This window comes from Lepisosteus oculatus, chromosome 14 (assembly GCF_040954835.1).
Source record: "Lepisosteus oculatus isolate fLepOcu1 chromosome 14, fLepOcu1.hap2, whole genome shotgun sequence".
NCBI lineage: Eukaryota > Metazoa > Chordata > Actinopteri > Semionotiformes > Lepisosteidae > Lepisosteus > Lepisosteus oculatus.
The window spans coordinates 44,019,631-44,047,063 of NC_090709.1; the positions used below are offsets into that span (position 1 = coordinate 44,019,631).

Sequence of the window (27,433 nt, forward strand, 5' to 3'; positions counted from 1 at the left end):
GTGTGTGCGCCCTGGTGATTCTGGGAGACAGATCGAACCTGGGCTAAAAGAGAGGGGGCTTAGCCCTCTTCCATTTGCTAGTTCAAAGTTGTACAACCCCTTTGTATCTGCTAGGCGGCGCAGTCGTCGTGCACAAAGAACACTTTGAAAAGCGTCAAAGGCAAGTCATTCCGAGTTGGTCGTTTGTGTTTTCCGTTCAGACGCGAAATGCTGACATGATCTCTCGGCTCCTCGGTTGTCATTTCTGCTCCGTAAAGGGATCACAGCACGCGTCGGCTTCCAGCATGCTGGGTCGGGACACGATGCCGGGGGTTGGAGAGAGCGATGTCTTCCTCGTTAGTATAGTGGCAAGTATCCCCGCCTGTCACGCGGGAGACCGGGGTTCGATTCCCCGACGGGGAGTAGCTTTTCTTTCACCTCCTTAGAGAAATGACTGCCTTTCACTTCTCTGTTTTCTTTCACAGCGTCGTGCACCTTTTCATTGCTCTCGCTTTCAGAGCCTCCGCACGGCAGTCGACTCGACATCAGGAAGCACATTGAAGTGAAAGCAGGAAGCGCTGCGACATGCACTGTGCAGATCCCGCCACACTAAGAGGTGAGTGGGTCTGTTCGATGCACAAAGAACGCTTTGAGAAGCGTCAAAGGCAAGTCATTCCGAGTTGGTCGTTTGTGTTTTCCGTTCAGACGCGAAATGCTGAAATGATCTCTCGGCTCCTCGGTTGTCATTTCTGCTCCGTAAAGGAATCACAGCACGCGTCGGCTTCCAGCACGGTGGGTCGGGACACGATGCCGGGGGTCGGAGAGAGCGATGTCTTCCTCGTTAGTATAGGACCTGTCACCTGTCCCCACCTGTCACGCGGGAGACTGGGGTGCATCAGGACGCGCCTTGAAGTGAAAGCAGGATGCGCTGTGCAGATCCCGCCACACTAAGAGGTGGGTCCAGTGGGTCTGTTCGATCACAGCGCTAGGCGAATCCCCAATCCCCTTTTGTGCCTGGCGACAAAAGATGTCTGTTTCCGCCCGGTTTCGAACCGGGGACCTTTCGCGTGTGAGGCGAACGTGATAACCACTACACTACGGAAACGGTGGTAAGACGTGCCCAGCGGCCCAGCGCTGAGCTTCGCCAATGCGATTTAGCTGCTTCCAGTGCCTTTATTGGAGTGCGCTGATGGACCGTGCTCTCTCTCCAGAGACCAGCACGCCTGTCATGGACGGAGCAGGAAAGGCGGCGCCACATTCTACAGCCCTCTCCACGCAATCGACGAAATCGGGCTACTGAAGTGGAGAAAATCGCCTCTCCAGAAAGTGCAAATATCATCTTGGAGACTATAAATCCTATTGCCGAAGGTCAGCCCTGTCTACCAGAGTAACCCTCCCACAGCGATGATCAGCTCGTCTCACACGCGAGAAGTTTCGGTTGGAAACAAGCGCCCCCTCTTCTCGCACGTTTTGCACGTTCGAGTAGTTTTAATGCGGCTCTTTCGTACACGGTGCTGATCTTTTGGAAAGCAGGAGGCAAAACCGAGTCGAACCGCCTGGGTGAAAACCAGGAACCCTAACCGCTAGACTATATGGCAGCGAACAACCATGCTGTTCACGGCATCAAGCAAGCAAACTACATAAATATGAGAAAACACGCAAGAGAGTTGTCACTCAGAGTGTCGAAGGGTCGATGTATACTGGGGCTCAGTTGAAATGCAACGTCAGGACTTTTCCGAATTATGTCACACGAAGAGAGCACAGCCCTTTCCGCCCTGCCGCGTGTGTCTTGGTAACTCGCTGTGATCGTATAGTGGTCAGTACTTTGCGTTGTGGCCGCAACAATCCCGGTTCGAATCCGGGTCACGGCAGAATAGGGGCGTCTGCTTTTACTACTCGCGCGAATGAAGGCAAAAAAAAAGCCAATCGACGTGAACGAACGGCGCTTTACAGAGGAGTACTGCCTGACTGGATCGTTGATGAACGACAGAGGCCACTCCGACCTCTTCTCGGTTTTCTTCAATGACTTACTAAGGATCTTCTTCACATTCGCCCATGCAGGGGAAGCCAGTTACACCAAAGCAAACGCAGGAAAGTGCATTTCAAGCAGAGACCAGGAGGGACTTGTTTACACCGAGAGTGGGCGGAGAATGGAACAATGCGCCCAGCCCTGTTGCTGGAGCCGATTCTTGATGAGCTCTTGGGCTCACTAAGAGGCCCCCGCTGGATGCTAATCTTTCTGTTGTTCTTGCAGGTCCTGCGCTGCTTTTGAGCCGACAGAGCTCGACCTGGTCTGTCGGCACAGCCCAATTGCAAATGATCGGCTCCGCGTACAGAAGGAACGTGCGTTTGGTACAAGAGTGCACGAAGGCACCGGAAATACATTGGGAACAAATGACCGGTCGCTCAAGACCTCTGTGAAGTACAGGAGCGTGCAAAACGAGGCTGTTTCCGCCCGGTCTCGAACCGGGGACCTTTCGCGTGTTAGGCGAACGTGATAGCCGCTACACTACGGAAACCTGTAGGGACTGCTGCTGGTGTCTCGCTTGCGTTTCGGGCTGAGAAAGGGACGCGTCACTTTAGGCAGGTGGCGCTGGAGAGAGGAACAAAGGGCGCGATGAAACAAAATGCCAAAACCCGGGATCGAACCAGGGACCTTTAGATCTTCAGTCTAACGCTCTCCCAACTGAGCTATTTCGGCAGTGCGCAAAGCCCACAGCCACCTGCTCCAGCCTTCCTGTGTTGTGGCATGAGCGCACCAAGAGTAGCGGGAGAGTGTTGCAGGAACGTCACTCAGAAGGAAAGCCACCCAGCTGCGCCCTCTGAGCTCTGTCCAGCGCATCTTCCTCGCATGGACTCCTGCCTGCGACGGGCAGGAAACAATTAGCAAGAACAGAACGACACGCCATGGGTGTCTCATGACCGCACCTTAGGTTGTGACACGTCCAGGTGTGAGGGGTTGCCGGGCTACTTTGGAGCAGAGCTTGGGCGGAGGGGGGGCGGGAAAGCAGACAAAGAGGTGACACCTCAAGGTCTGCACGATCACAGCTCTCCGCCGCCCCAGGCTTCCGCTCGATAAGCTACTGGACACACCCGCCCCTCCTCACACAGACCGTGGAAAAGCCCCCGAGTGGGAGGGCTCGCTCTTCCTCCCAGGAGCTCTTGGACACGACGCCCAGACAGGGCGCGGGGAGCCGCCGCCTGCAAACACGGCTCCAGGCAGGACTCCACTCCGCAGGAGCCGCAGAGCAGAGGAGATGAGGGCAGCTTAGCTCCTGTGCAGAGACCTGAGCTGTTGTTGCTGTGGATGCTGTCTTTTCTGCACTCGGGGTAGGAGTGAATGTTGAGTTGCACTTAGAAATGAAGCAGAGCACTTCAACGGCACGGGTGTGTGTGTGTGTGCGCCCTGGTGATTCTGGGAGACAGATCGAACCTGGGCTAAAAGAGAGGGGGCTTAGCCCTCTTCCATTTGCTAGTTCAAAGTTGTACAACCCCTTTGTATCTGCTAGGCGGCGCAGTCGTCGTGCACAAAGAACACTTTGAAAAGCGTCAAAGGCAAGTCATTCCGAGTTGGTCGTTTGTGTTTTCCGTTCAGACGCGAAATGCTGACATGATCTCTCGGCTCCTCGGTTGTCATTTCTGCTCCGTAAAGGGATCACAGCACGCGTCGGCTTCCAGCATGCTGGGTCGGGACACGATGCCGGGGGTTGGAGAGAGCGATGTCTTCCTCGTTAGTATAGTGGCAAGTATCCCCGCCTGTCACGCGGGAGACCGGGGTTCGATTCCCCGACGGGGAGTAGCTTTTCTTTCACCTCCTTAGAGAAATGACTGCCTTTCACTTCTCTGTTTTCTTTCACAGCGTCGTGCACCTTTTCATTGCTCTCGCTTTCAGAGCCTCCGCACGGCAGTCGACTCGACATCAGGAAGCACATTGAAGTGAAAGCAGGAAGCGCTGCGACATGCACTGTGCAGATCCCGCCACACTAAGAGGTGAGTGGGTCTGTTCGATGCACAAAGAACGCTTTGAGAAGCGTCAAAGGCAAGTCATTCCGAGTTGGTCGTTTGTGTTTTCCGTTCAGACGCGAAATGCTGAAATGATCTCTCGGCTCCTCGGTTGTCATTTCTGCTCCGTAAAGGAATCACAGCACGCGTCGGCTTCCAGCACGGTGGGTCGGGACACGATGCCGGGGGTCGGAGAGAGCGATGTCTTCCTCGTTAGTATAGGACCTGTCACCTGTCCCCACCTGTCACGCGGGAGACTGGGGTGCATCAGGACGCTCCTTGAAGTGAAAGCAGGATGCGCTGTGACATGCACTGTGCAGATCCCGCCACACTAAGAGGTGGGTCCAGTGGGTCTGTTCGATCACAGCGCTAGGCGAATCCCCAATCCCCTTTTGTGCCTGGCGACAAAAGATGTCTGTTTCCGCCCGGTTTCGAACCGGGGACCTTTCGCGTGTGAGGCGAACGTGATAACCACTACACTACGGAAACGGTGGTAAGACGTGCCCAGCGGCCCAGCGCTAAGCTTCGCCACTGCGATTTAGCTGCTTCCAGTGCCTTTATTGGAGTGCGCTGATGGACCGTGCTCTCTCTCCAGAGACCAGCACGCCTGTCATGGACGGAGCAGGAAAGGCGGCGCCACATTCTACAGCCCTCTCCACGCAATCGACGAAATCGGGCTACTGAAGTGGAGAAAATCGCCTCTCCAGAAAGTGCAAATATCATCTTGGAGACTATAAATCCTATTGCCGAAGGTCAGCCCTGTCTACCAGAGTAACCCTCCCACAGCGATGATCAGCTCGTCTCACACGCGAGAAGTTTCGGTTGGAAACAAGCGCCCCCTCTTCTCGCACGTTTTGCACGTTCGAGTAGTTTTAATGCGGCTCTTTCGTACACGGTGCTGATCTTTTGGAAAGCAGGAGGCAAAACCGAGTCGAACCGCCTGGGTGAAAACCAGGAACCCTAACCGCTAGACTATATGGCAGCGAACAACCATGCTGTTCACGGCATCAAGCAAGCAAACTACATAAATATGAGAAAACACGCAAGAGAGTTGTCACTCAGAGTGTCGAAGGGTCGATGTATACTGGGGCTCAGTTGAAATGCAACGTCAGGACTTTTCCGAATTATGTCACACGAAGAGAGCACAGCCCTTTCCGCCCTGCCGCGTGTGTCTCGGTAACTCGCTGTGATCGTATAGTGGTCAGTACTTTGCGTTGTGGCCGCAACAACCCCGGTTCGAATCCGGGTCACGGCAGAATAGGGGCGTCTGCTTTTACTACTCGCGCGAATGAAGGCAAAAAAAAGCCAATCGACGTGAACGAACGGCGCTTTACAGAGGAGTACTGCCTGACTGGATCGTTGATGAACGACAGAGGCCACTCCACTGCCCATGCAGGGGAAGCCAGTTACACCAAAGCAAACGCAGGAAAGTGCATTTCAAGCAGAGACCAGGAGGGACTTGTTTACACCGAGAGTGGGCGGAGAATGGAACAATGCGCCCAGCCCTGTTGCTGGAGCCGATTCTTGATGAGCTCTTAGGCTCACTAAGAGGCCCCCGCTGGATGCTAATCTTTCTGTTGTTCTTGCAGGTCCTGCGCTGCTTTTGAGCCGACAGAGCTCGACCTGGTCTGTCGGCACAGCCCAATTGCAAATGATCGGCTCCGCGTACAGAAGGAACGTGCGTTTGGTACAAGAGTGCACGAAGGCACCGGAAATACATTGGGAACAAATGACCGGTCGCTCAAGACCTCTGTGAAGTACAGGAGCGTGCAAAACGAGGCTGTTTCCGCCCGGTCTCGAACCGGGGACCTTTCGCGTGTTAGGCGAACGTGATAGCCGCTACACTACGGAAACCTGTAGGGACTGCTGCTGGTGTCTCGCTTGCGTTTCGGGCTGAGAAAGGGACGCGTCACTTTAGGCAGGTGGCGCTGGAGAGAGGAACAAAGGGCGCGATGAAACAAAATGCCGAAACCCGGGATCGAACCAGGGACCTTTAGATCTTCAGTCTAACGCTCTCCCAACTGAGCTATTTCGGCAGTGCGCAAAGCCCACAGCCACCTGCTCCAGCCTTCCTGTGTTGTGGCATGAGCGCACCAAGAGTAGCGGGAGAGTGTTGCAGGAACGTCACTCAGAAGGAAAGCCACCCAGCTGCGCCCTCTGAGCTCTGTCCAGCGCATCTTCCTCGCATGGACTCCTGCCTGCGACGGGCAGGAAACAATTAGCAAGAACAGAACGACACGCCATGGGTGTCTCATGACCGCACCTTAGGTTGTGACACGTCCAGGTGTGAGGGGTTGCCGGGCTACTTTGGAGCAGAGCTTGGGCGGAGGGGGGGCGGGAAAGCAGACAAAGAGGTGACACCTCAAGGTCTGCACGATCACAGCTCTCCGCCGCCCCAGGCTTCCGCTCGATAAGCTACTGGACACACCCGCCCCTCCTCACACAGACCGTGGAAAAGCCCCCGAGTGGGAGGGCTCGCTCTTCCTCCCAGGAGCTCTTGGACACGACGCCCAGACAGGGCGCGGGGAGCCGCCGCCTGCAAACACGGCTCCAGGCAGGACTCCACTCCGCAGGAGCCGCAGAGCAGAGGAGATGAGGGCAGCTTAGCTCCTGTTCAGAGACCTGAGCTGTTGTTGCTGTGGATGCTGTCTTTTCTGCACTCGGGGTAGGAGTGAATGTTGAGTTGCACTTAGAAATGAAGCAGAGCACTTCAACGGCACGGGTGTGTGTGTGTGTGCGCCCTGGTGATTCTGGGAGACAGATCGAACCTGGGCTAAAAGAGAGGGGGCTTAGCCCTCTTCCATTTGCTAGTTCAAAGTTGTACAACCCCTTTGTATCTGCTAGGCGGCGCAGTCGTCGTGCACAAAGAACACTTTGAAAAGCGTCAAAGGCAAGTCATTCCGAGTTGGTCGTTTGTGTTTTCCGTTCAGACGCGAAATGCTGACATGATCTCTCGGCTCCTCGGTTGTCATTTCTGCTCCGTAAAGGAATCACAGCACGCGTCGGCTTCCAGCACGGTGGGTCGGGACACGATGCCGGGGGTCGGAGAGAGCGATGTCTTCCTCGTTAGTATAGGACCTGTCACCTGTCCCCACCTGTCACGCGGGAGACTGGGGTGCATCAGGACGCGCCTTGAAGTGAAAGCAGGATGCGCTGTGACATGCACTGTGCAGATCCCGCCACACTAAGAGGTGGGTCCAGTGGGTCTGTTCGATCACAGCGCTAGGCGAATCCCCAATCCCCTTTTGTGCCTGGCGACAAAAGATATCTGTTTCCGCCCGGTTTCGAACCGGGGACCTTTCGCGTGTGAGGCGAACGTGATAACCACTACACTACGGAAACGGTGGTAAGATGTGCCCAGCGGCCCAGCGCTGAGCTTCGCCAATGCGATTTAGCTGCTTCCAGTGCCTTTATTGGAGTGCGCTGATGGACCGTGCTCTCTCTCCAGAGACCAGCACGCCTGTCATGGACGGAGCAGGAAAGGCGGCGCCACATTCTACAGCCCTCTCCACGCAATCGACGAAATCGGGCTACTGAAGTGGAGAAAATCGCCTCTCCAGAAAGTGCAAATATCATCTTGGAGACTATAAATCCTATTGCCGAAGGTCAGCCCTGTCTACCAGAGTAACCCTCCCACAGCGATGATCAGCTCGTCTCACACGCGAGAAGTTTCGGTTGGAAACAAGCGCCCCCTCTTCTCGCACGTTTTGCACGTTCGAGTAGTTTTAATGCGGCTCTTTCGTACACGGTGCTGATCTTTTGGAAAGCAGGAGGCAAAACCGAGTCGAACCGCCTGGGTGAAAACCAGGAACCCTAACCGCTAGACTATATGGCAGCGAACAACCATGCTGTTCACGGCATCAAGCAAGCAAACTACATAAATATGAGAAAACACGCAAGAGAGTTGTCACTCAGAGTGTCGAAGGGTCGATGTATACTGGGGCTCAGTTGAAATGCAACGTCAGGACTTTTCCGAATTATGTCACACGAAGAGAGCACAGCCCTTTCCGCCCTGCCGCGTGTGTCTCGGTAACTCGCTGTGATCGTATAGTGGTCAGTACTTTGCGTTGTGGCCGCAACAACCCCGGTTCGAATCCGGGTCACGGCAGAATAGGGGCGTCTGCTTTTACTACTCGCGCGAATGAAGGCAAAAAAAAGCCAATCGACGTGAACGAACGGCGCTTTACAGAGGAGTACTGCCTGACTGGATCGTTGATGAACGACAGAGGCCACTCCGACCTCTTCTCGGTTTTCTTCAATGACTTACTAAGGATCTTCTTCACATTCGCCCATGCAGGGGAAGCCAGTTACACCAAAGCAAACGCAGGAAAGTGCATTTCAAGCAGAGACCAGGAGGGACTTGTTTACACCGAGAGTGGGCGGAGAATGGAACAATGCGCCCAGCCCTGTTGCTGGAGCCGATTCTTGATGAGCTCTTGGGCTCACTAAGAGGCCCCCGCTGGATGCTAATCTTTCTGTTGTTCTTGCAGGTCCTGCGCTGCTTTTGAGCCGACAGAGCTCGACCTGGTCTGTCGGCACAGCCCAATTGCAAATGATCGGCTCCGCGTACAGAAGGAACGTGCGTTTGGTACAAGAGTGCACGAAGGCACCGGAAATACATTGGGAACAAATGACCGGTCGCTCAAGACCTCTGTGAAGTACAGGAGCGTGCAAAACGAGGCTGTTTCCGCCCGGTCTCGAACCGGGGACCTTTCGCGTGTTAGGCGAACGTGATAGCCGCTACACTACGGAAACCTGTAGGGACTGCTGCTGGTGTCTCGCTTGCGTTTCGGGCTGAGAAAGGGACGCGTCACTTTAGGCAGGTGGCGCTGGAGAGAGGAACAAAGGGCGCGATGAAACAAAATGCCGAAACCCGGGATCGAACCAGGGACCTTTAGATCTTCAGTCTAACGCTCTCCCAACTGAGCTATTTCGGCAGTGCGCAAAGCCCACAGCCACCTGCTCCAGCCTTCCTGTGTTGTGGCATGAGCGCACCAAGAGTAGCGGGAGAGTGTTGCAGGAACGTCACTCAGAAGGAAAGCCACCCAGCTGCGCCCTCTGAGCTCTGTCCAGCGCATCTTCCTCGCATGGACTCCTGCCTGCGACGGGCAGGAAACAATTAGCAAGAACAGAACGACACCCCATGGGTGTCTCATGACCGCACCTTAGGTTGTGACACGTGCAGGTGTGAGGGGTTGCCGGGCTACTTTGGAGCAGAGCTTGGGCGGAGGGGGGGCGGGAAAGCAGACAAAGAGGTGACACCTCAAGGTCTGCACGATCACAGCTCTCCGCCGCCCCAGGCTTCCGCTCGATAAGCTACTGGACACACCCGCCCCTCCTCACACAGACCGTGGAAAAGCCCCCGAGTGGGAGGGCTCGCTCTTCCTCCCAGGAGCTCTTGGACACGACGCCCAGACAGGGCGCGGGGAGCCGCCGCCTGCAAACACGGCTCCAGGCAGGACTCCACTCCGCAGGAGCCGCAGAGCAGAGGAGATGAGGGCAGCTTAGCTCCTGTGCAGAGACCTGAGCTGTTGTTGCTGTGGATGCTGTCTTTTCTGCACTCGGGGTAGGAGTGAATGTTGAGTTGCACTTAGAAATGAAGCAGAGCACTTCAACGGCACGGGTGTGTGTGTGTGTGCGCCCTGGTGATTCTGGGAGACAGATCGAACCTGGGCTAAAAGAGAGGGGGCTTAGCCCTCTTCCATTTGCTAGTTCAAAGTTGTACAACCCCTTTGTATCTGCTAGGCGGCGCAGTCGTCGTGCACAAAGAACACTTTGAAAAGCGTCAAAGGCAAGTCATTCCGAGTTGGTCGTTTGTGTTTTCCGTTCAGACGCGAAATGCTGACATGATCTCTCGGCTCCTCGGTTGTCATTTCTGCTCCGTAAAGGGATCACAGCACGCGTCGGCTTCCAGCATGCTGGGTCGGGACACGATGCCGGGGGTTGGAGAGAGCGATGTCTTCCTCGTTAGTATAGTGGCAAGTATCCCCGCCTGTCACGCGGGAGACCGGGGTTCGATTCCCCGACGGGGAGTAGCTTTTCTTTCACCTCCTTAGAGAAATGACTGCCTTTCACTTCTCTGTTTTCTTTCACAGCGTCGTGCACCTTTTCATTGCTCTCGCTTTCAGAGCCTCCGCACGGCAGTCGACTCGACATCAGGAAGCACATTGAAGTGAAAGCAGGAAGCGCTGCGACATGCACTGTGCAGATCCCGCCACACTAAGAGGTGAGTGGGTCTGTTCGATGCACAAAGAACGCTTTGAGAAGCGTCAAAGGCAAGTCATTCCGAGTTGGTCGTTTGTGTTTTCCGTTCAGACGCGAAATGCTGAAATGATCTCTCGGCTCCTCGGTTGTCATTTCTGCTCCGTAAAGGAATCACAGCACGCGTCGGCTTCCAGCACGGTGGGCAGGGACACGATGCCGGGGGTCGGAGAGAGCGATGTCTTCCTCGTTAGTATAGGACCTGTCACCTGTCCCCACCTGTCACGCGGGAGACTGGGGTGCATCAGGACGCGCCTTGAAGTGAAAGCAGGATGCGCTGTGACATGCACTGTGCAGATCCCGCCACACTAAGAGGTGGGTCCAGTGGGTCTGTTCGATCACAGCGCTAGGCGAATCCCCAATCCCCTTTTGTGCCTGGCGACAAAAGATGTCTGTTTCCGCCCGGTTTCAAACCGGGGACCTTTCGCGTGTGAGGCGAACGTGATAACCACTACACTACGGAAACGGTGGTAAGACGTGCCCAGCGGCCCAGCGCTGAGCTTCGCCAATGCGATTTAGCTGCTTCCAGTGCCTTTATTGGAGTGCGCTGATGGACCGTGCTCTCTCTCCAGAGACCAGCACGCCTGTCATGGACGGAGCAGGAAAGGCGGCGCCACATTCTACAGCCCTCTCCACGCAATCGACGAAATCGGGCTACTGAAGTGGAGAAAATCGCCTCTCCAGAAAGTGCAAATATCATCTTGGAGACTATAAATCCTATTGCCGAAGGTCAGCCCTGTCTAGCAGAGTAACCCTCCCACAGCGATGATCAGCTCGTCTCACACGCGAGAAGTTTCGGTTGGAAACAAGCGCCCCCTCTTCTCGCACGTTTTGCACGTTCGAGTAGTTTTAATGCGGCTCTTTCGTACACGGTGCTGATCTTTTGGAAAGCAGGAGGCAAAACCGAGTCGAACCGCCTGGGTGAAAACCAGGAACCCTAACCGCTAGACTATATGGCAGCGAACAACCATGCTGTTCACGGCATCAAGCAAGCAAACTACATAAATATGAGAAAACACGCAAGAGAGTTGTCACTCAGAGTGTCGAAGGGTCGATGTATACTGGGGCTCAGTTGAAATGCAACGTCAGGACTTTTCCGAATTATGTCACACGAAGAGAGCACAGCCCTTTCCGCCCTGCCGCGTGTGTCTCGGTAACTCGCTGTGATCGTATAGTGGTCAGTACTTTGCGTTGTGGCCGCAACAACCCCGGTTCGAATCCGGGTCACGGCAGAATAGGGGCGTCTGCTTTTACTACTCGCACGAATGAAGGCAAAAAAAAGCCAATCGACGTGAACGAACGGCGCTTTACAGAGGAGTACTGCCTGACTGGATCGTTGATGAACGACAGAGGCCACTCCGACCTCTTCTCGGTTTTCTTCAATGACTTACTAAGGATCTTCTTCACATTCGCCCATGCAGGGGAAGCCAGTTACACCAAAGCAAACGCAGGAAAGTGCATTTCAAGCAGAGACCAGGAGGGACTTGTTTACACCGAGAGTGGGCGGAGAATGGAACAATGCGCCCAGCCCTGTTGCTGGAGCCGATTCTTGATGAGCTCTTGGGCTCACTAAGAGGCCCCCGCTGGATGCTAATCTTTCTGTTGTTCTTGCAGGTCCTGCGCTGCTTTTGAGCCGACAGAGCTCGACCTGGTCTGTCGGCACAGCCCAATTGCAAATGATCGGCTCCGCGTACAGAAGGAACGTGCGTTTGGTACAAGAGTGCACGAAGGCACCGGAAATACATTGGGAACAAATGACCGGTCGCTCAAGACCTCTGTGAAGTACAGGAGCGTGCAAAACGAGGCTGTTTCCGCCCGGTCTCGAACCGGGGACCTTTCGCGTGTTAGGCAAACGTGATAGCCGCTACACTACGGAAACCTGTAGGGACTGCTGCTGGTGTCTCGCTTGCGTTTCGGGCTGAGAAAGGGACGCGTCACTTTAGGCAGGTGGCGCTGGAGAGAGGAACAAAGGGCGCGATGAAACAAAATGCCGAAACCCGGGATCGAACCAGGGACCTTTAGATCTTCAGTCTAACGCTCTCCCAACTGAGCTATTTCGGCAGTGCGCAAAGCCCACAGCCACCTGCTCCAGCCTTCCTGTGTTGTGGCATGAGCGCACCAAGAGTAGCGGGAGAGTGTTGCAGGAACGTCACTCAGAAGGAAAGCCACCCAGCTGCGCCCTCTGAGCTCTGTCCAGCGCATCTTCCTCGCATGGACTCCTGCCTGCGACGGGCAGGAAACAATTAGCAAGAACAGAACGACACGCCATGGGTGTCTCATGACCGCACCTTAGGTTGTGACACGTGCAGGTGTGAGGGGTTGCCGGGCTACTTTGGAGCAGAGCTTGGGCGGAGGGGGGGCGGGAAAGCAGACAAAGAGGTGACACCTCAAGGTCTGCACGATCACAGCTCTCCGCCGCCCCAGGCTTCCGCTCGATAAGCTACTGGACACACCCGCCCCTCCTCACACAGACCGTGGAAAAGCCCCCGAGTGGGAGGGCTCGCTCTTCCTCCCAGGAGCTCTTGGACACGACGCCCAGACAGGGCGCGGGGAGCCGCCGCCTGCAAACACGGCTCCAGGCAGGACTCCACTCCGCAGGAGCCGCAGAGCAGAGGAGATGAGGGCAGCTTAGCTCCTGTGCAGAGACCTGAGCTGTTGTTGCTGTGGATGCTGTCTTTTCTGCACTCGGGGTAGGAGTGAATGTTGAGTTGCACTTAGAAATGAAGCAGAGCACTTCAACGGCACGGGTGTGTGTGTGTGTGCGCCCTGGTGATTCTGGGAGACAGATCGAACCTGGGCTAAAAGAGAGGGGGCTTAGCCCTCTTCCATTTGCTAGTTCAAAGTTGTACAACCCCTTTGTATCTGCTAGGCGGCGCAGTCGTCGTGCACAAAGAACACTTTGAAAAGCGTCAAAGGCAAGTCATTCCGAGTTGGTCGTTTGTGTTTTCCGTTCAGACGCGAAATGCTGACATGATCTCTCGGCTCCTCGGTTGTCATTTCTGCTCCGTAAAGGGATCACAGCACGCGTCGGCTTCCAGCATGCTGGGTCGGGACACGATGCCGGGGGTTGGAGAGAGCGATGTCTTCCTCGTTAGTATAGTGGCAAGTATCCCCGCCTGTCACGCGGGAGACCGGGGTTCGATTCCCCGACGGGGAGTAGCTTTTCTTTCACCTCCTTAGAGAAATGACTGCCTTTCACTTCTCTGTTTTCTTTCACAGCGTCGTGCACCTTTTCATTGCTCTCGCTTTCAGAGCCTCCGCACGGCAGTCGACTCGACATCAGGAAGCACATTGAAGTGAAAGCAGGAAGCGCTGCGACATGCACTGTGCAGATCCCGCCACACTAAGAGGTGAGTGGGTCTGTTCGATGCACAAAGAACGCTTTGAGAAGCGTCAAAGGCAAGTCATTCCGAGTTGGTCGTTTGTGTTTTCCGTTCAGACGCGAAATGCTGAAATGATCTCTCGGCTCCTCGGTTGTCATTTCTGCTCCGTAAAGGAATCACAGCACGCGTCGGCTTCCAGCACGGTGGGTCGGGACACGATGCCGGGGGTCGGAGAGAGCGATGTCTTCCTCGTTAGTATAGGACCTGTCACCTGTCCCCACCTGTCACGCGGGAGACTGGGGTGCATCAGGACGCGCCTTGAAGTGAAAGCAGGATGCGCTGTGACATGCACTGTGCAGATCCCGCCACACTAAGAGGTGGGTCCAGTGGGTCTGTTCGATCACAGCGCTAGGCGAATCCCCAATCCCCTTTTGTGCCTGGCGACAAAAGATGTCTGTTTCCGCCCGGTTTCGAACCGGGGACCTTTCGCGTGTGAGGCGAACGTGATAACCACTACACTACGGAAACGGTGGTAAGACGTGCCCAGCGGCCCAGCGCTGAGCTTCGCCAATGCGATTTAGCTGCTTCCAGTGCCTTTATTGGAGTGCGCTGATGGACCGTGCTCTCTCTCCAGAGACCAGCACGCCTGTCATGGACGGAGCAGGAAAGGCGGCGCCACATTCTACAGCCCTCTCCACGCAATCGACGAAATCGGGCTACTGAAGTGGAGAAAATCGCCTCTCCAGAAAGTGCAAATATCATCTTGGAGACTATAAATCCTATTGCCGAAGGTCAGCCCTGTCTACCAGAGTAACCCTCCCACAGCGATGATCAGCTCGTCTCACACGCGAGAAGTTTCGGTTGGAAACAAGCGCCCCCTCTTCTCGCACGTTTTGCACGTTCGAGTAGTTTTAATGCGGCTCTTTCGTACACGGTGCTGATCTTTTGGAAAGCAGGAGGCAAAACCGAGTCGAACCGCCTGGGTGAAAACCAGGAACCCTAACCGCTAGACTATATGGCAGCGAACAACCATGCTGTTCACGGCATCAAGCAAGCAAACTACATAAATATGAGAAAACACGCAAGAGAGTTGTCACTCAGAGTGTCGAAGGGTCGATGTATACTGGGGCTCAGTTGAAATGCAACGTCAGGACTTTTCCGAATTATGTCACACGAAGAGAGCACAGCCCTTTCCGCCCTGCCGCGTGTGTCTCGGTAACTCGCTGTGATCGTATAGTGGTCAGTACTTTGCGTTGTGGCCGCAACAACCCCGGTTCGAATCCGGGTCACGGCAGAATAGGGGCGTCTGCTTTTACTACTCGCGCGAATGAAGGCAAAAAAAAGCCAATCGACGTGAACGAACGGCGCTTTACAGAGGAGTACTGCCTGACTGGATCGTTGATGAACGACAGAGGCCACTCCGACCTCTTCTCGGTTTTCTTCAATGACTTACTAAGGATCTTCTTCACATTCGCCCATGCAGGGGAAGCCAGTTACACCAAAGCAAACGCAGGAAAGTGCATTTCAAGCAGAGACCAGGAGGGACTTGTTTACACCGAGAGTGGGCGGAGAATGGAACAATGCGCCCAGCCCTGTTGCTGGAGCCGATTCTTGATGAGCTCTTGGGCTCACTAAGAGGCCCCCGCTGGATGCTAATCTTTCTGTTGTTCTTGCAGGTCCTGCGCTGCTTTTGAGCCGACAGAGCTCGACCTGGTCTGTCGGCACAGCCCAATTGCAAATGATCGGCTCCGCGTACAGAAGGAACGTGCGTTTGGTACAAGAGTGCACGAAGGCACCGGAAATACATTGGGAACAAATGACCGGTCGCTCAAGACCTCTGTGAAGTACAGGAGCGTGCAAAACGAGGCTGTTTCCGCCCGGTCTCGAACCGGGGACCTTTCGCGTGTTAGGCGAACGTGATAGCCGCTACACTACGGAAACCTGTAGGGACTGCTGCTGGTGTCTCGCTTGCGTTTCGGGCTGAGAAAGGGACGCGTCACTTTAGGCAGGTGGCGCTGGAGAGAGGAACAAAGGGCGCGATGAAACAAAATGCCGAAACCCGGGATCGAACCAGGGACCTTTAGATCTTCAGTCTAACGCTCTCCCAACTGAGCTATTTCGGCAGTGCGCAAAGCCCACAGCCACCTGCTCCAGCCTTCCTGTGTTGTGGCATGAGCGCACCAAGAGTAGCGGGAGAGTGTTGCAGGAACGTCACTCAGAAGGAAAGCCACCCAGCTGCGCCCTCTGAGCTCTGTCCAGCGCATCTTCCTCGCATGGACTCCTGCCTGCGACGGGCAGGAAACAATTAGCAAGAACAGAACGACACGCCATGGGTGTCTCATGACCGCACCTTAGGTTGTGACACGTGCAGGTGTGAGGGGTTGCCGGGCTACTTTGGAGCAGAGCTTGGGCGGAGGGGGGGCGGGAAAGCAGACAAAGAGGTGACACCTCAAGGTCTGCACGATCACAGCTCTCCGCCGCCCCAGGCTTCCGCTCGATAAGCTACTGGACACACCCGCCCCTCCTCACACAGACCGTGGAAAAGCCCCCGAGTGGGAGGGCTCGCTCTTCCTCCCAGGAGCTCTTGGACACGACGCCCAGACAGGGCGCGGGGAGCCGCCGCCTGCAAACACGGCTCCAGGCAGGACTCCACTCCGCAGGAGCCGCAGAGCAGAGGAGATGAGGGCAGCTTAGCTCCTGTGCAGAGACCTGAGCTGTTGTTGCTGTGGATGCTGTCTTTTCTGCACTCGGGGTAGGAGTGAATGTTGAGTTGCACTTAGAAATGAAGCAGAGCACTTCAACGGCACGGGTGTGTGTGTGTGTGCGCCCTGGTGATTCTGGGAGACAGATCGAACCTGGGCTAAAAGAGAGGGGGCTTAGCCCTCTTCCATTTGCTAGTTCAAAGTTGTACAACCCCTTTGTATCTGCTAGGCGGCGCAGTCGTCGTGCACAAAGAACACTTTGAAAAGCGTCAAAGGCAAGTCATTCCGAGTTGGTCGTTTGTGTTTTCCGTTCAGACGCGAAATGCTGACATGATCTCTCGGCTCCTCGGTTGTCATTTCTGCTCCGTAAAGGGATCACAGCACGCGTCGGCTTCCAGCATGCTGGGTCGGGACACGATGCCGGGGGTTGGAGAGAGCGATGTCTTCCTCGTTAGTATAGTGGCAAGTATCCCCGCCTGTCACGCGGGAGACCGGGGTTCGATTCCCCGACGGGGAGTAGCTTTTCTTTCACCTCCTTAGAGAAATGACTGCCTTTCACTTCTCTGTTTTCTTTCACAGCGTCGTGCACCTTTTCATTGCTCTCGCTTTCAGAGCCTCCGCACGGCAGTCGACTCGACATCAGGAAGCACATTGAAGTGAAAGCAGGAAGCGCTGCGACATGCACTGTGCAGATCCCGCCACACTAAGAGGTGAGTGGGTCTGTTCGATGCACAAAGAACGCTTTGAGAAGCGTCAAAGGCAAGTCATTCCGAGTTGGTCGTTTGTGTTTTCCGTTCAGACGCGAAATGCTGAAATGATCTCTCGGCTCCTCGGTTGTCATTTCTGCTCCGTAAAGGAATCACAGCACGCGTCGGCTTCCAGCACGGTGGGTCGGGACACGATGCCGGGGGTCGGAGAGAGCGATGTCTTCCTCGTTAGTATAGGACCTGTCACCTGTCCCCACCTGTCACGCGGGAGACTGGGGTGCATCAGGACGCGCCTTGAAGTGAAAGCAGGATGCGCTGTGACATGCACTGTGCAGATCCCGCCACACTAAGAGGTGGGTCCAGTGGGTCTGTTCGATCACAGCGCTAGGCGAATCCCCAATCCCCTTTTGTGCCTGGCGACAAAAGATGTCTGTTTCCGCCCGGTTTCGAACCGGGGACCTTTCGCGTGTGAGGCGAACGTGATAACCACTACACTACGGAAACGGTGGTAAGACGTGCCCAGCGGCCCAGCGCTGAGCTTCGCCAATGCGATTTAGCTGCTTCCAGTGCCTTTATTGGAGTGCGCTGATGGACCGTGCTCTCTCTCCAGAGACCAGCACGCCTGTCATGGACGGAGCAGGAAAGGCGGCGCCACATTCTACAGCCCTCTCCACGCAATCGACGAAATCGGGCTACTGAAGTGGAGAAAATCGCCTCTCCAGAAAGTGCAAATATCATCTTGGAGACTATAAATCCTATTGCCGAAGGTCAGCCCTGTCTACCAGAGTAACCCTCCCACAGCGATGATCAGCTCGTCTCACACGCGAGAAGTTTCGGTTGGAAACAAGCGCCCCCTCTTCTCGCACGTTTTGCACGTTCGAGTAGTTTTAATGCGGCTCTTTCGTACACGGTGCTGATCTTTTGGAAAGCAGGAGGCAAAACCGAGTCGAACCGCCTGGGTGAAAACCAGGAACCCTAACCGCTAGACTATATGGCAGCGAACAACCATGCTGTTCACGGCATCAAGCAAGCAAACTACATAAATATGAGAAAACACGCAAGAGAGTTGTCACTCAGAGTGTCGAAGGGTCGATGTATACTGGGGCTCAGTTGAAATGCAACGTCAGGACTTTTCCGAATTATGTCACACGAAGAGAGCACAGCCCTTTCCGCCCTGCCGCGTGTGTCTCGGTAACTCGCTGTGATCGTATAGTGGTCAGTACTTTGCGTTGTGGCCGCAACAACCCCGGTTCGAATCCGGGTCACGGCAGAATAGGGGCGTCTGCTTTTACTACTCGCGCGAATGAAGGCAAAAAAAAGCCAATCGACGTGAACGAACGGCGCTTTACAGAGGAGTACTGCCTGACTGGATCGTTGATGAACGACAGAGGCCACTCCGACCTCTTCTCGGTTTTCTTCAATGACTTACTAAGGATCTTCTTCACATTCGCCCATGCAGGGGAAGCCAGTTACACCAAAGCAAACGCAGGAAAGTGCATTTCAAGCAGAGACCAGGAGGGACTTGTTTACACCGAGAGTGGGCGGAGAATGGAACAATGCGCCCAGCCCTGTTGCTGGAGCCGATTCTTGATGAGCTCTTGGGCTCACTAAGAGGCCCCCGCTGGATGCTAATCTTTCTGTTGTTCTTGCAGGTCCTGCGCTGCTTTTGAGCCGACAGAGCTCGACCTGGTCTGTCGGCACAGCCCAATTGCAAATGATCGGCTCCGCGTACAGAAGGAACGTGCGTTTGGTACAAGAGTGCACGAAGGCACCGGAAATACATTGGGAACAAATGACCGGTCGCTCAAGACCTCTGTGAAGTACAGGAGCGTGCAAAACGAGGCTGTTTCCGCCCGGTCTCGAACCGGGGACCTTTCGCGTGTTAGGCGAACGTGATAGCCGCTACACTACGGAAACCTGTAGGGACTGCTGCTGGTGTCTCGCTTGCGTTTCGGGCTGAGAAAGGGACGCGTCACTTTAGGCAGGTGGCGCTGGAGAGAGGAACAAAGGGCGCGATGAAACAAAATGCCGAAACCCGGGATCGAACCAGGGACCTTTAGATCTTCAGTCTAACGCTCTCCCAACTGAGCTATTTCGGCAGTGCGCAAAGCCCACAGCCACCTGCTCCAGCCTTCCTGTGTTGTGGCATGAGCGCACCAAGAGTAGCGGGAGAGTGTTGCAGGAACGTCACTCAGAAGGAAAGCCACCCAGCTGCGCCCTCTGAGCTCTGTCCAGCGCATCTTCCTCGCATGGACTCCTGCCTGCGACGGGCAGGAAACAATTAGCAAGAACAGAACGACACGCCATGGGTGTCTCATGACCGCACCTTAGGTTGTGACACGTGCAGGTGTGAGGGGTTGCCGGGCTACTTTGGAGCAGAGCTTGGGCGGAGGGGGGGCGGGAAAGCAGACAAAGAGGTGACACCTCAAGGTCTGCACGATCACAGCTCTCCGCCGCCCCAGGCTTCCGCTCGATAAGCTACTGGACACACCCGCCCCTCCTCACACAGACCGTGGAAAAGCCCCCGAGTGGGAGGGCTCGCTCTTCCTCCCAGGAGCTCTTGGACACGACGCCCAGACAGGGCGCGGGGAGCCGCCGCCTGCAAACACGGCTCCAGGCAGGACTCCACTCCGCAGGAGCCGCAGAGCAGAGGAGATGAGGGCAGCTTAGCTCCTGTGCAGAGACCTGAGCTGTTGTTGCTGTGGATGCTGTCTTTTCTGCACTCGGGGTAGGAGTGAATGTTGAGTTGCACTTAGAAATGAAGCAGAGCACTTCAACGGCACGGGTGTGTGTGTGTGTGCGCCCTGGTGATTCTGGGAGACAGATCGAACCTGGGCTAAAAGAGAGGGGGCTTAGCCCTCTTCCATTTGCTAGTTCAAAGTTGTACAACCCCTTTGTATCTGCTAGGCGGCGCAGTCGTCGTGCACAAAGAACACTTTGAAAAGCGTCAAAGGCAAGTCATTCCGAGTTGGTCGTTTGTGTTTTCCGTTCAGACGCGAAATGCTGACATGATCTCTCGGCTCCTCGGTTGTCATTTCTGCTCCGTAAAGGGATCACAGCACGCGTCGGCTTCCAGCATGCTGGGTCGGGACACGATGCCGGGGGTTGGAGAGAGCGATGTCTTCCTCGTTAGTATAGTGGCAAGTATCCCCGCCTGTCACGCGGGAGACCGGGGTTCGATTCCCCGACGGGGAGTAGCTTTTCTTTCACCTCCTTAGAGAAATGACTGCCTTTCACTTCTCTGTTTTCTTTCACAGCGTCGTGCACCTTTTCATTGCTCTCGCTTTCAGAGCCTCCGCACGGCAGTCGACTCGACATCAGGAAGCACATTGAAGTGAAAGCAGGAAGCGCTGCGACATGCACTGTGCAGATCCCGCCACACTAAGAGGTGAGTGGGTCTGTTCGATGCACAAAGAACGCTTTGAGAAGCGTCAAAGGCAAGTCATTCCGAGTTGGTCGTTTGTGTTTTCCGTTCAGACGCGAAATGCTGAAATGATCTCTCGGCTCCTCGGTTGTCATTTCTGCTCCGTAAAGGAATCACAGCACGCGTCGGCTTCCAGCACGGTGGGTCGGGACACGATGCCGGGGGTCGGAGAGAGCGATGTCTTCCTCGTTAGTATAGGACCTGTCACCTGTCCCCACCTGTCACGCGGGAGACTGGGGTGCATCAGGACGCGCCTTGAAGTGAAAGCAGGATGCGCTGTGACATGCACTGTGCAGATCCCGCCACACTAAGAGGTGGGTCCAGTGGGTCTGTTCGATCACAGCGCTAGGCGAATCCCCAATCCCCTTTTGTGCCTGGCGACAAAAGATGTCTGTTTCCGCCCGGTTTCGAACCGGGGACCTTTCGCGTGTGAGGCGAACGTGATAACCACTACACTACGGAAACGGTGGTAAGACGTGCCCAGCGGCCCAGCGCTGAGCTTCGCCAATGCGATTTAGCTGCTTCCAGTGCCTTTATTGGAGTGCGCTGATGGACCGTGCTCTCTCTCCAGAGACCAGCACGCCTGTCATGGACGGAGCAGGAAAGGCGGCGCCACATTCTACAGCCCTCTCCACGCAATCGACGAAATCGGGCTACTGAAGTGGAGAAAATCGCCTCTCCAGAAAGTGCAAATATCATCTTGGAGACTATAAATCCTATTGCCGAAGGTCAGCCCTGTCTACCAGAGTAACCCTCCCACAGCGATGATCAGCTCGTCTCACACGCGAGAAGTTTCGGTTGGAAACAAGCGCCCCCTCTTCTCGCACGTTTTGCACGTTCGAGTAGTTTTAATGCGGCTCTTTCGTACACGGTGCTGATCTTTTGGAAAGCAGGAGGCAAAACCGAGTCGAACCGCCTGGGTGAAAACCAGGAACCCTAACCGCTAGACTATATGGCAGCGAACAACCATGCTGTTCACGGCATCAAGCAAGCAAACTACATAAATATGAGAAAACACGCAAGAGAGTTGTCACTCAGAGTGTCGATGTATACTGGGGCTCAGTTGAAATGCAACGTCAGGACTTTTCCGAATTATGTCACACGAAGAGAGCACAGCCCTTTCCGCCCTGCCGCGTGTGTCTCGGTAACTCGCTGTGATCGTATAGTGGTCAGTACTTTGCGTTGTGGCCGCAACAACCCCGGTTCGAATCCGGGTCACGGCAGAATAGGGGCGTCTGCTTTTACTACTCGCGCGAATGAAGGCAAAAAAAAGCCAATCGACGTGAACGAACGGCGCTTTACAGAGGAGTACTGCCTGACTGGATCGTTGATGAACGACAGAGGCCACTCCGACCTCTTCTCGGTTTTCTTCAATGACTTACTAAGGATCTTCTTCACATTCGCCCATGCAGGGGAAGCCAGTTACACCAAAGCAAACGCAGGAAAGTGCATTTCAAGCAGAGACCAGGAGGGACTTGTTTACACCGAGAGTGGGCGGAGAATGGAACAATGCGCCCAGCCCTGTTGCTGGAGCCGATTCTTGATGAGCTCTTGGGCTCACTAAGAGGCCCCCGCTGGATGCTAATCTTTCTGTTGTTCTTGCAGGTCCTGCGCTGCTTTTGAGCCGACAGAGCTCGACCTGGTCTGTCGGCACAGCCCAATTGCAAATGATCGGCTCCGCGTACAGAAGGAACGTGCGTTTGGTACAAGAGTGCACGAAGGCACCGGAAATACATTGGGAACAAATGACCGGTCGCTCAAGACCTCTGTGAAGTACAGGAGCGTGCAAAACGAGGCTGTTTCCGCCCGGTCTCGAACCGGGGACCTTTCGCGTGTTAGGCGAACGTGATAGCCGCTACACTACGGAAACCTGTAGGGACTGCTGCTGGTGTCTCGCTTGCGTTTCGGGCTGAGAAAGGGACGCGTCACTTTAGGCAGGTGGCGCTGGAGAGAGGAACAAAGGGCGCGATGAAACAAAATGCCGAAACCCGGGATCGAACCAGGGACCTTTAGATCTTCAGTCTAACGCTCTCCCAACTGAGCTATTTCGGCAGTGCGCAAAGCCCACAGCCACCTGCTCCAGCCTTCCTGTGTTGTGGCATGAGCGCACCAAGAGTAGCGGGAGAGTGTTGCAGGAACGTCACTCAGAAGGAAAGCCACCCAGCTGCGCCCTCTGAGCTCTGTCCAGCGCATCTTCCTCGCATGGACTCCTGCCTGCGACGGGCAGGAAACAATTAGCAAGAACAGAACGACACGCCATGGGTGTCTCATGACCGCACCTTAGGTTGTGACACGTGCAGGTGTGAGGGGTTGCTGGGGTACTTTGGAGCAGAGCTTGGGCGGACGGGGGGCGGGAAAGCAGACAAAGAGGTCTCAAGGTCTGCATGATCACAGCTCTCCGCCGCCCCAGGCTTCCGCTCTATAAGCTACTGGACACACCCGCCCCTCCTCACACAGACCGTGGAAAAGCCCCCGAGTGGGAGGGCTCTCTCTTCCTCCCAGGAGCTCTTGGACACGACGCACAGACAGGGCGCAGGGAGCCGCCGCCTGCAAACACGGCTCCAGGCAGGACTCCACTCCGCAGGAGCCGCAGAGCAGAGGAGATGAGGGCAGCTTTGCTCCTGTGCAGAGACCTGAGCTGTTGTTGCTGTGGATGCTGTCTTTTCTGCACTCGGGGTAGGAGTGAATGTTGAGTTGCCCTTAGAAATGAAGCAGAGCACTTCAACGGCACGGGTGTGTGTGTGTGCACCCTGGTGATTCTGGGAGACAGATCGAACCTGGGCTAAAAGAGAGGGGGCTTAGCCCTCTTCCATTTGCTAGTTCAAAGTTGTACAACCCATTTGTATCTGCTAGGCGGCGCAGTCGTCGTGCACAAAGAACGCTTTGAAAAGCGTCAAAGGCAAGTCATTCCGAGTTGGTCGTTTGTGTTTTCCGTTCAGACGCGAAATGCTGAAATGATCTCTCAGCTCCTCGGTTGTCATTTCTGCTCCGTAAAGGGATCACAGCACGCGTCGGCTTCCAGCACGCTGGGTCGGGACACGATGCCGGGGGTCGGAGAGAGCGATGTCTTCCTCGTTAGTATAGTGGCAAGTATCCCCGCCTGTCACGCGGGAGACCGGGGTTCGATTCCCCAACGGGGAGTAGCTTTTATTTCACCTCCTTAGAGAATGACTGCCTTTCACTTCTCTGTTTTCTTTCACAGCGTCGTGCACCTTTTCATTGCTCTCGCTTTCAGAGCCTCCGCACGGCACACGACTCGACATCAGGAAGCACATTGAAGTGAAAGCAGGAAGCGCTGCGACATGCACTGTGCAGATCCCGCCACACTAAGAGGTGAGTGGGTCTGTTCGATGCACAAAGAACGCTTTGAGAAGCGTCAAAAGCAAGTCATTCCGAGTTGGTCGTTTGTGTTTTCCGTTCAGACGCGAAATGCTGAAATGATCTCTCGGCTCCTCGGTTGTCATTTCTGCTCCGTAAAGGAATCACAGCACGCGTCGGCTTCCAGCACGGTGGGTCGGGACACGATGCCGGGGGTCGGAGAGAGCGATGTCTTCCTCGTTAGTATAGGACCTGTCACCTGTCCCCACCTGTCACGCGGGAGACTGGGGTACATCAGGACGCGCATTGAAGTGAAAGCAGGATGCGCTGTGACATGTACTGTACAGATCCCGCCACTACTGGGCCCGATTTCCCCGGATCGAAACCGGGCGGAAACAGGCCCGTTTCGTTTGTTGCCACGCACACTGTTTGGGGATTCGCCTAGCGCTGTGATCCAACAGACCCACTTACCTCTTAGTGTGGCGGGATCTTCACAGTGCATGTCGCAGCGCATCCTGCTTTCACTTCAATGCGTGTCCTGATGTACCCTGGTCTCCCGCGTGACAGGTGGGGATACTTGCCACTATACTAACGAGGAAGACATCGCTCTCTTAGTGTGCAAAACACTTACTTGCAGCATTGTGGGTGCTGTGGTTTAAATGCTATTGGTTTGTGAACAGAATACCCCTATCCCAGTGCATTGTGCCACATTAAATAGAAGCAAGAGAAAAAGAGATTCAGAACGCAAAGCTGTGTCAGTGTTCTGTTTAAAAAATCGGTTTGAACATCAGGGGAGCTGTTTTTAATAAGGTGCTGAGTAAAGAATATTTTAATCTTCCTGCTGTCAGTAGTATTGTGCATATAGTTGACTCTTACCTGAATGAAAACAGGACGTAAAGGAAGGGTTTCAGAATTCAGACAAAGCTTTATTCCCGTGCTTACAGTCGGAGTATTTGGAGACTGCGCTATTCTGTTGCCTATGGTCATATACGCGTTTTTCGCATGAAGCCGTATTGAACAGTATTTCTCGCGTTGTGAACTTGTGTATACAGCGGTCCCCCGGGTTCCAGTTAGTGCGTAATTACGCATCGATGAAAAACCGGAGGTTTAAAAAAAGATAATTAGCTCACTGATACTTTGATGTAGAGGCTGTGGAAATATCTACATGTCGTGGTCTTTAAAATGCATTTGGTTTGAAGGCGTTCTGTGCTTCCGTTGCGAAGATATGGACAAAATAATATTCGTGATTGGTCAAAAAAATGTCATATAAACGAAAAAGTACAGGCTGAGAAAGCATTCACAATGTATTTTATACACAAAGCAAGTATTCTCGCGATTCTAAGAGGTTTCATGTAAACGCTACAGGCGTGCCAAAATCGTTTTCGAACTTCAAGCTAACTTTACCACGGGAAAATGTCATATAAACGAAAAAGTAAAGGCTGAGAAAGCATTGACAATGTATTTTATACACAAAGCAAGTATTCTCGCGATTCTAAGAGGTTTCGTGTAAACGCTACAGGCGTGCCAAAATCGTTTTCGAACTTCAAGGTAACTTTACCCCAGTCTGGTACCGTAGGTCACGTAGCTGAAAATCCCAGTCATGTTTTTTTTCCTATCTTGTGGTACATAACGTACCATTTCGGACTATCACAAAGGGCTTGAGATTTCGTTAAATGCATGTATTCATTTCCTTTCTGGAAAACTTGTATTTAAAGAAATTCACACAGCTTGCGAGAAATGAAAATCAATTCTTGATTATCAGTGCAGAAGAAATATTACCAGCTGGCAAAAAAAAGATTTTTTTTTAACCGAAATGTTGTGATGTGAGACACGGACCCACCATTCCATCTGTGTCGCTCGTTCGATTTCATAACTGAAAGGTTGGTGGTTCGAATCCACCCAGGAACGTGTTTCTTTTGCGATGTAAACATTGTCTTCGCAAAGGTCGATTGGATTTCTCAGCGAAACCTTAACCATTTTAATTTTTGCAGGAAATGCGAGAGCTTAACACGTGTCAGAATCACCGGGAAATGTCCAATTACTGTATGCCCAACATCGCAACTCCCCAGAAAACCAAATTCACCCAAGAAAAAGTCGAGTCGTCATTTATACCCCCGTTGCATCCTTTGCTGAAATATTTTAAAAATACAATGCAGATTTGTTTAAGAACTTGCGAGCTTTGTTACATTAGCACCGTGCATTTGGACTTCGATATTTTGACACATTTACCTTAATTTTAAACATAAATACTGTACAATCTATTGTAATTTTGTTGTACTATTAAAATATGTTAGCTGAGGATGCAAAGGGGTGAAAGGGAAAGGTCAGAGGTGTAGTAACACCAAGGTTAGGATTGGTGGAGGTGATAAGGGTGTTGATGGTTTTTCTCTGTAGAGAATTTTGAGTTTTTTATCCTTCTCTGAAGTGAGAAACTGGAAGAGTTGGGAGTTGAGGGATCTGATAAGGTTAGTTATGGAAGGAAGTTGATGTGGAGCTTTTAACCGTAAAAACTCCTTAATGTCTTTGATGTTGTCATCAGCGATAAACTGCATTCAGCAAAGAAAATTATCTTTGCTTACTGCCCTGTCTTTCTCACACCTGAAGAAGGATCCACAGCCGAAACATTGTGATTCTTTTCTTTTCAGCAGGAATAGTGCTTTAATTGTTCCTTTGCAGCCTACGCATGCTGACGCAGCTACCCACCCGATATCTAACATTCTATTATCACAACTATGAATGTCCACTTTGGGTATTTTTTCCATGCTTATTTATTATTATTATTTATTCTGTCATTGAAGCATATTTTATGTCATACTGAAGTGTCATAATCACTGAAAAAATATTTTTTTCATTTAGAAAGTAAGAAAATGATAAATCACTAGGAATTGCATTTAGCCTGTTCTGATCTAGATTTTCTATATACTTTAACATGCCATGTTCACAATGTCACAACTCAGAAATGAAACAGTGAAGTGTTGTAATTACAAATGTACATAGTGCCGGGACATTGAGATGTTTTGGTAATGAGGAAGGAGGGACATGCAATGTTCACAGGGTCAAATTTATAAAATGCTACAGTAAAATTTCTTGTATTTCGGGATTATGAGAGCCTGTTACATTGTGTCTCACACCTCAGTGTCAGAATTTTGAGACATTTTTATAACCAGGGGTAGGTTCATAGCAATAAGCAGAAAGTGCGATCATCCTTTGCTCATCCTCGGTTAACCATATATTCTCATATGTCATGTTCTGAATGTCCCATTTAAAACTGCTACATTAAAATTAAGACTTTTTATGATCAGAAGGCAAGGTTGTGGTAAATATGCATAAAGTGCAAGTGAACTTATCTTTTGCCTTTGTCTTGTTATTGTGAGTTTTGAAAATTGGTTTTCGATTTTCTGAAATGTGTTTCACACAAAAATGCAATTTGGATAGTCACTACTTATATATTCCCCTTTACTGAGGATATGTACAGTAATCCATCCCGATTAGTACTTTTAAAATTACTGTAGAGAGCCATCAGAAAGGGAATGAAAACTTGCATTAAACAAAATCAAGCTGCATGTAATCATCCATAGTGATACATTTTGTAAGACAAGACAGGAAGAAAGACACTGCTGGGATTTGAGCACAGAATCTCCTGTTTAATAGGAAAACACTTTAACCAAATCAGCCAAGATGCTGTCAGAGTATTAACATCATGTCTGCGTCAGTGAT

General features: G+C 53.2%; 33 non-coding genes across 33 annotated transcripts; 12 read left to right on the forward strand and 21 right to left on the reverse strand.

The window, feature by feature from the left end:
• Window positions 1-330: 330 nt before the first annotated feature.
• On the forward strand, window positions 331-402 carry trnad-guc (transfer RNA aspartic acid (anticodon GUC)). Its single transcript has one exon. It is a non-coding gene; the product is annotated as a tRNA-Asp (tRNA).
• Window positions 403-1,011: 609 nt separating this feature from the next.
• trnav-cac (transfer RNA valine (anticodon CAC)) lies at window positions 1,012-1,084 on the reverse strand. The gene has a single exon. It is a non-coding gene; the product is annotated as a tRNA-Val (tRNA).
• Window positions 1,085-2,425: 1,341 nt separating this feature from the next.
• Window positions 2,426-2,498, reverse strand: trnav-aac (transfer RNA valine (anticodon AAC)). The gene has a single exon. It is a non-coding gene; the product is annotated as a tRNA-Val (tRNA).
• A 109-nt stretch (window positions 2,499-2,607) lies between these two features.
• trnaf-gaa (transfer RNA phenylalanine (anticodon GAA)) lies at window positions 2,608-2,680 on the reverse strand. The gene has a single exon. It is a non-coding gene; the product is annotated as a tRNA-Phe (tRNA).
• Window positions 2,681-3,704: 1,024 nt separating this feature from the next.
• On the forward strand, window positions 3,705-3,776 carry trnad-guc (transfer RNA aspartic acid (anticodon GUC)). Its single transcript has one exon. It is a non-coding gene; the product is annotated as a tRNA-Asp (tRNA).
• Window positions 3,777-4,397: 621 nt separating this feature from the next.
• trnav-cac (transfer RNA valine (anticodon CAC)) lies at window positions 4,398-4,470 on the reverse strand. The gene has a single exon. It is a non-coding gene; the product is annotated as a tRNA-Val (tRNA).
• A 694-nt stretch (window positions 4,471-5,164) lies between these two features.
• Window positions 5,165-5,236, forward strand: trnah-gug (transfer RNA histidin (anticodon GUG)). Its single transcript has one exon. It is a non-coding gene; the product is annotated as a tRNA-His (tRNA).
• Window positions 5,237-5,762: 526 nt separating this feature from the next.
• On the reverse strand, window positions 5,763-5,835 carry trnav-aac (transfer RNA valine (anticodon AAC)). Its single transcript has one exon. It is a non-coding gene; the product is annotated as a tRNA-Val (tRNA).
• Window positions 5,836-5,944: 109 nt separating this feature from the next.
• Window positions 5,945-6,017, reverse strand: trnaf-gaa (transfer RNA phenylalanine (anticodon GAA)). Its single transcript has one exon. It is a non-coding gene; the product is annotated as a tRNA-Phe (tRNA).
• A 1,233-nt stretch (window positions 6,018-7,250) lies between these two features.
• Window positions 7,251-7,323, reverse strand: trnav-cac (transfer RNA valine (anticodon CAC)). Its single transcript has one exon. It is a non-coding gene; the product is annotated as a tRNA-Val (tRNA).
• A 694-nt stretch (window positions 7,324-8,017) lies between these two features.
• On the forward strand, window positions 8,018-8,089 carry trnah-gug (transfer RNA histidin (anticodon GUG)). Its single transcript has one exon. It is a non-coding gene; the product is annotated as a tRNA-His (tRNA).
• Window positions 8,090-8,663: 574 nt separating this feature from the next.
• Window positions 8,664-8,736, reverse strand: trnav-aac (transfer RNA valine (anticodon AAC)). The gene has a single exon. It is a non-coding gene; the product is annotated as a tRNA-Val (tRNA).
• Window positions 8,737-8,845: 109 nt separating this feature from the next.
• On the reverse strand, window positions 8,846-8,918 carry trnaf-gaa (transfer RNA phenylalanine (anticodon GAA)). The gene has a single exon. It is a non-coding gene; the product is annotated as a tRNA-Phe (tRNA).
• A 1,024-nt stretch (window positions 8,919-9,942) lies between these two features.
• Window positions 9,943-10,014, forward strand: trnad-guc (transfer RNA aspartic acid (anticodon GUC)). The gene has a single exon. It is a non-coding gene; the product is annotated as a tRNA-Asp (tRNA).
• Window positions 10,015-10,635: 621 nt separating this feature from the next.
• On the reverse strand, window positions 10,636-10,708 carry trnav-cac (transfer RNA valine (anticodon CAC)). The gene has a single exon. It is a non-coding gene; the product is annotated as a tRNA-Val (tRNA).
• A 694-nt stretch (window positions 10,709-11,402) lies between these two features.
• trnah-gug (transfer RNA histidin (anticodon GUG)) lies at window positions 11,403-11,474 on the forward strand. The gene has a single exon. It is a non-coding gene; the product is annotated as a tRNA-His (tRNA).
• A 574-nt stretch (window positions 11,475-12,048) lies between these two features.
• trnav-aac (transfer RNA valine (anticodon AAC)) lies at window positions 12,049-12,121 on the reverse strand. Its single transcript has one exon. It is a non-coding gene; the product is annotated as a tRNA-Val (tRNA).
• Window positions 12,122-12,230: 109 nt separating this feature from the next.
• Window positions 12,231-12,303, reverse strand: trnaf-gaa (transfer RNA phenylalanine (anticodon GAA)). Its single transcript has one exon. It is a non-coding gene; the product is annotated as a tRNA-Phe (tRNA).
• Window positions 12,304-13,327: 1,024 nt separating this feature from the next.
• Window positions 13,328-13,399, forward strand: trnad-guc (transfer RNA aspartic acid (anticodon GUC)). Its single transcript has one exon. It is a non-coding gene; the product is annotated as a tRNA-Asp (tRNA).
• Window positions 13,400-14,020: 621 nt separating this feature from the next.
• Window positions 14,021-14,093, reverse strand: trnav-cac (transfer RNA valine (anticodon CAC)). Its single transcript has one exon. It is a non-coding gene; the product is annotated as a tRNA-Val (tRNA).
• Window positions 14,094-14,787: 694 nt separating this feature from the next.
• trnah-gug (transfer RNA histidin (anticodon GUG)) lies at window positions 14,788-14,859 on the forward strand. Its single transcript has one exon. It is a non-coding gene; the product is annotated as a tRNA-His (tRNA).
• A 574-nt stretch (window positions 14,860-15,433) lies between these two features.
• trnav-aac (transfer RNA valine (anticodon AAC)) lies at window positions 15,434-15,506 on the reverse strand. Its single transcript has one exon. It is a non-coding gene; the product is annotated as a tRNA-Val (tRNA).
• Window positions 15,507-15,615: 109 nt separating this feature from the next.
• Window positions 15,616-15,688, reverse strand: trnaf-gaa (transfer RNA phenylalanine (anticodon GAA)). The gene has a single exon. It is a non-coding gene; the product is annotated as a tRNA-Phe (tRNA).
• Window positions 15,689-16,712: 1,024 nt separating this feature from the next.
• trnad-guc (transfer RNA aspartic acid (anticodon GUC)) lies at window positions 16,713-16,784 on the forward strand. The gene has a single exon. It is a non-coding gene; the product is annotated as a tRNA-Asp (tRNA).
• A 621-nt stretch (window positions 16,785-17,405) lies between these two features.
• Window positions 17,406-17,478, reverse strand: trnav-cac (transfer RNA valine (anticodon CAC)). The gene has a single exon. It is a non-coding gene; the product is annotated as a tRNA-Val (tRNA).
• A 694-nt stretch (window positions 17,479-18,172) lies between these two features.
• On the forward strand, window positions 18,173-18,244 carry trnah-gug (transfer RNA histidin (anticodon GUG)). Its single transcript has one exon. It is a non-coding gene; the product is annotated as a tRNA-His (tRNA).
• A 574-nt stretch (window positions 18,245-18,818) lies between these two features.
• On the reverse strand, window positions 18,819-18,891 carry trnav-aac (transfer RNA valine (anticodon AAC)). Its single transcript has one exon. It is a non-coding gene; the product is annotated as a tRNA-Val (tRNA).
• A 109-nt stretch (window positions 18,892-19,000) lies between these two features.
• trnaf-gaa (transfer RNA phenylalanine (anticodon GAA)) lies at window positions 19,001-19,073 on the reverse strand. The gene has a single exon. It is a non-coding gene; the product is annotated as a tRNA-Phe (tRNA).
• Window positions 19,074-20,097: 1,024 nt separating this feature from the next.
• trnad-guc (transfer RNA aspartic acid (anticodon GUC)) lies at window positions 20,098-20,169 on the forward strand. Its single transcript has one exon. It is a non-coding gene; the product is annotated as a tRNA-Asp (tRNA).
• A 621-nt stretch (window positions 20,170-20,790) lies between these two features.
• trnav-cac (transfer RNA valine (anticodon CAC)) lies at window positions 20,791-20,863 on the reverse strand. The gene has a single exon. It is a non-coding gene; the product is annotated as a tRNA-Val (tRNA).
• Window positions 20,864-21,549: 686 nt separating this feature from the next.
• trnah-gug (transfer RNA histidin (anticodon GUG)) lies at window positions 21,550-21,621 on the forward strand. Its single transcript has one exon. It is a non-coding gene; the product is annotated as a tRNA-His (tRNA).
• A 574-nt stretch (window positions 21,622-22,195) lies between these two features.
• trnav-aac (transfer RNA valine (anticodon AAC)) lies at window positions 22,196-22,268 on the reverse strand. Its single transcript has one exon. It is a non-coding gene; the product is annotated as a tRNA-Val (tRNA).
• Window positions 22,269-22,377: 109 nt separating this feature from the next.
• trnaf-gaa (transfer RNA phenylalanine (anticodon GAA)) lies at window positions 22,378-22,450 on the reverse strand. Its single transcript has one exon. It is a non-coding gene; the product is annotated as a tRNA-Phe (tRNA).
• Between the last annotated feature and the right edge of the window lie 4,983 nt (window positions 22,451-27,433).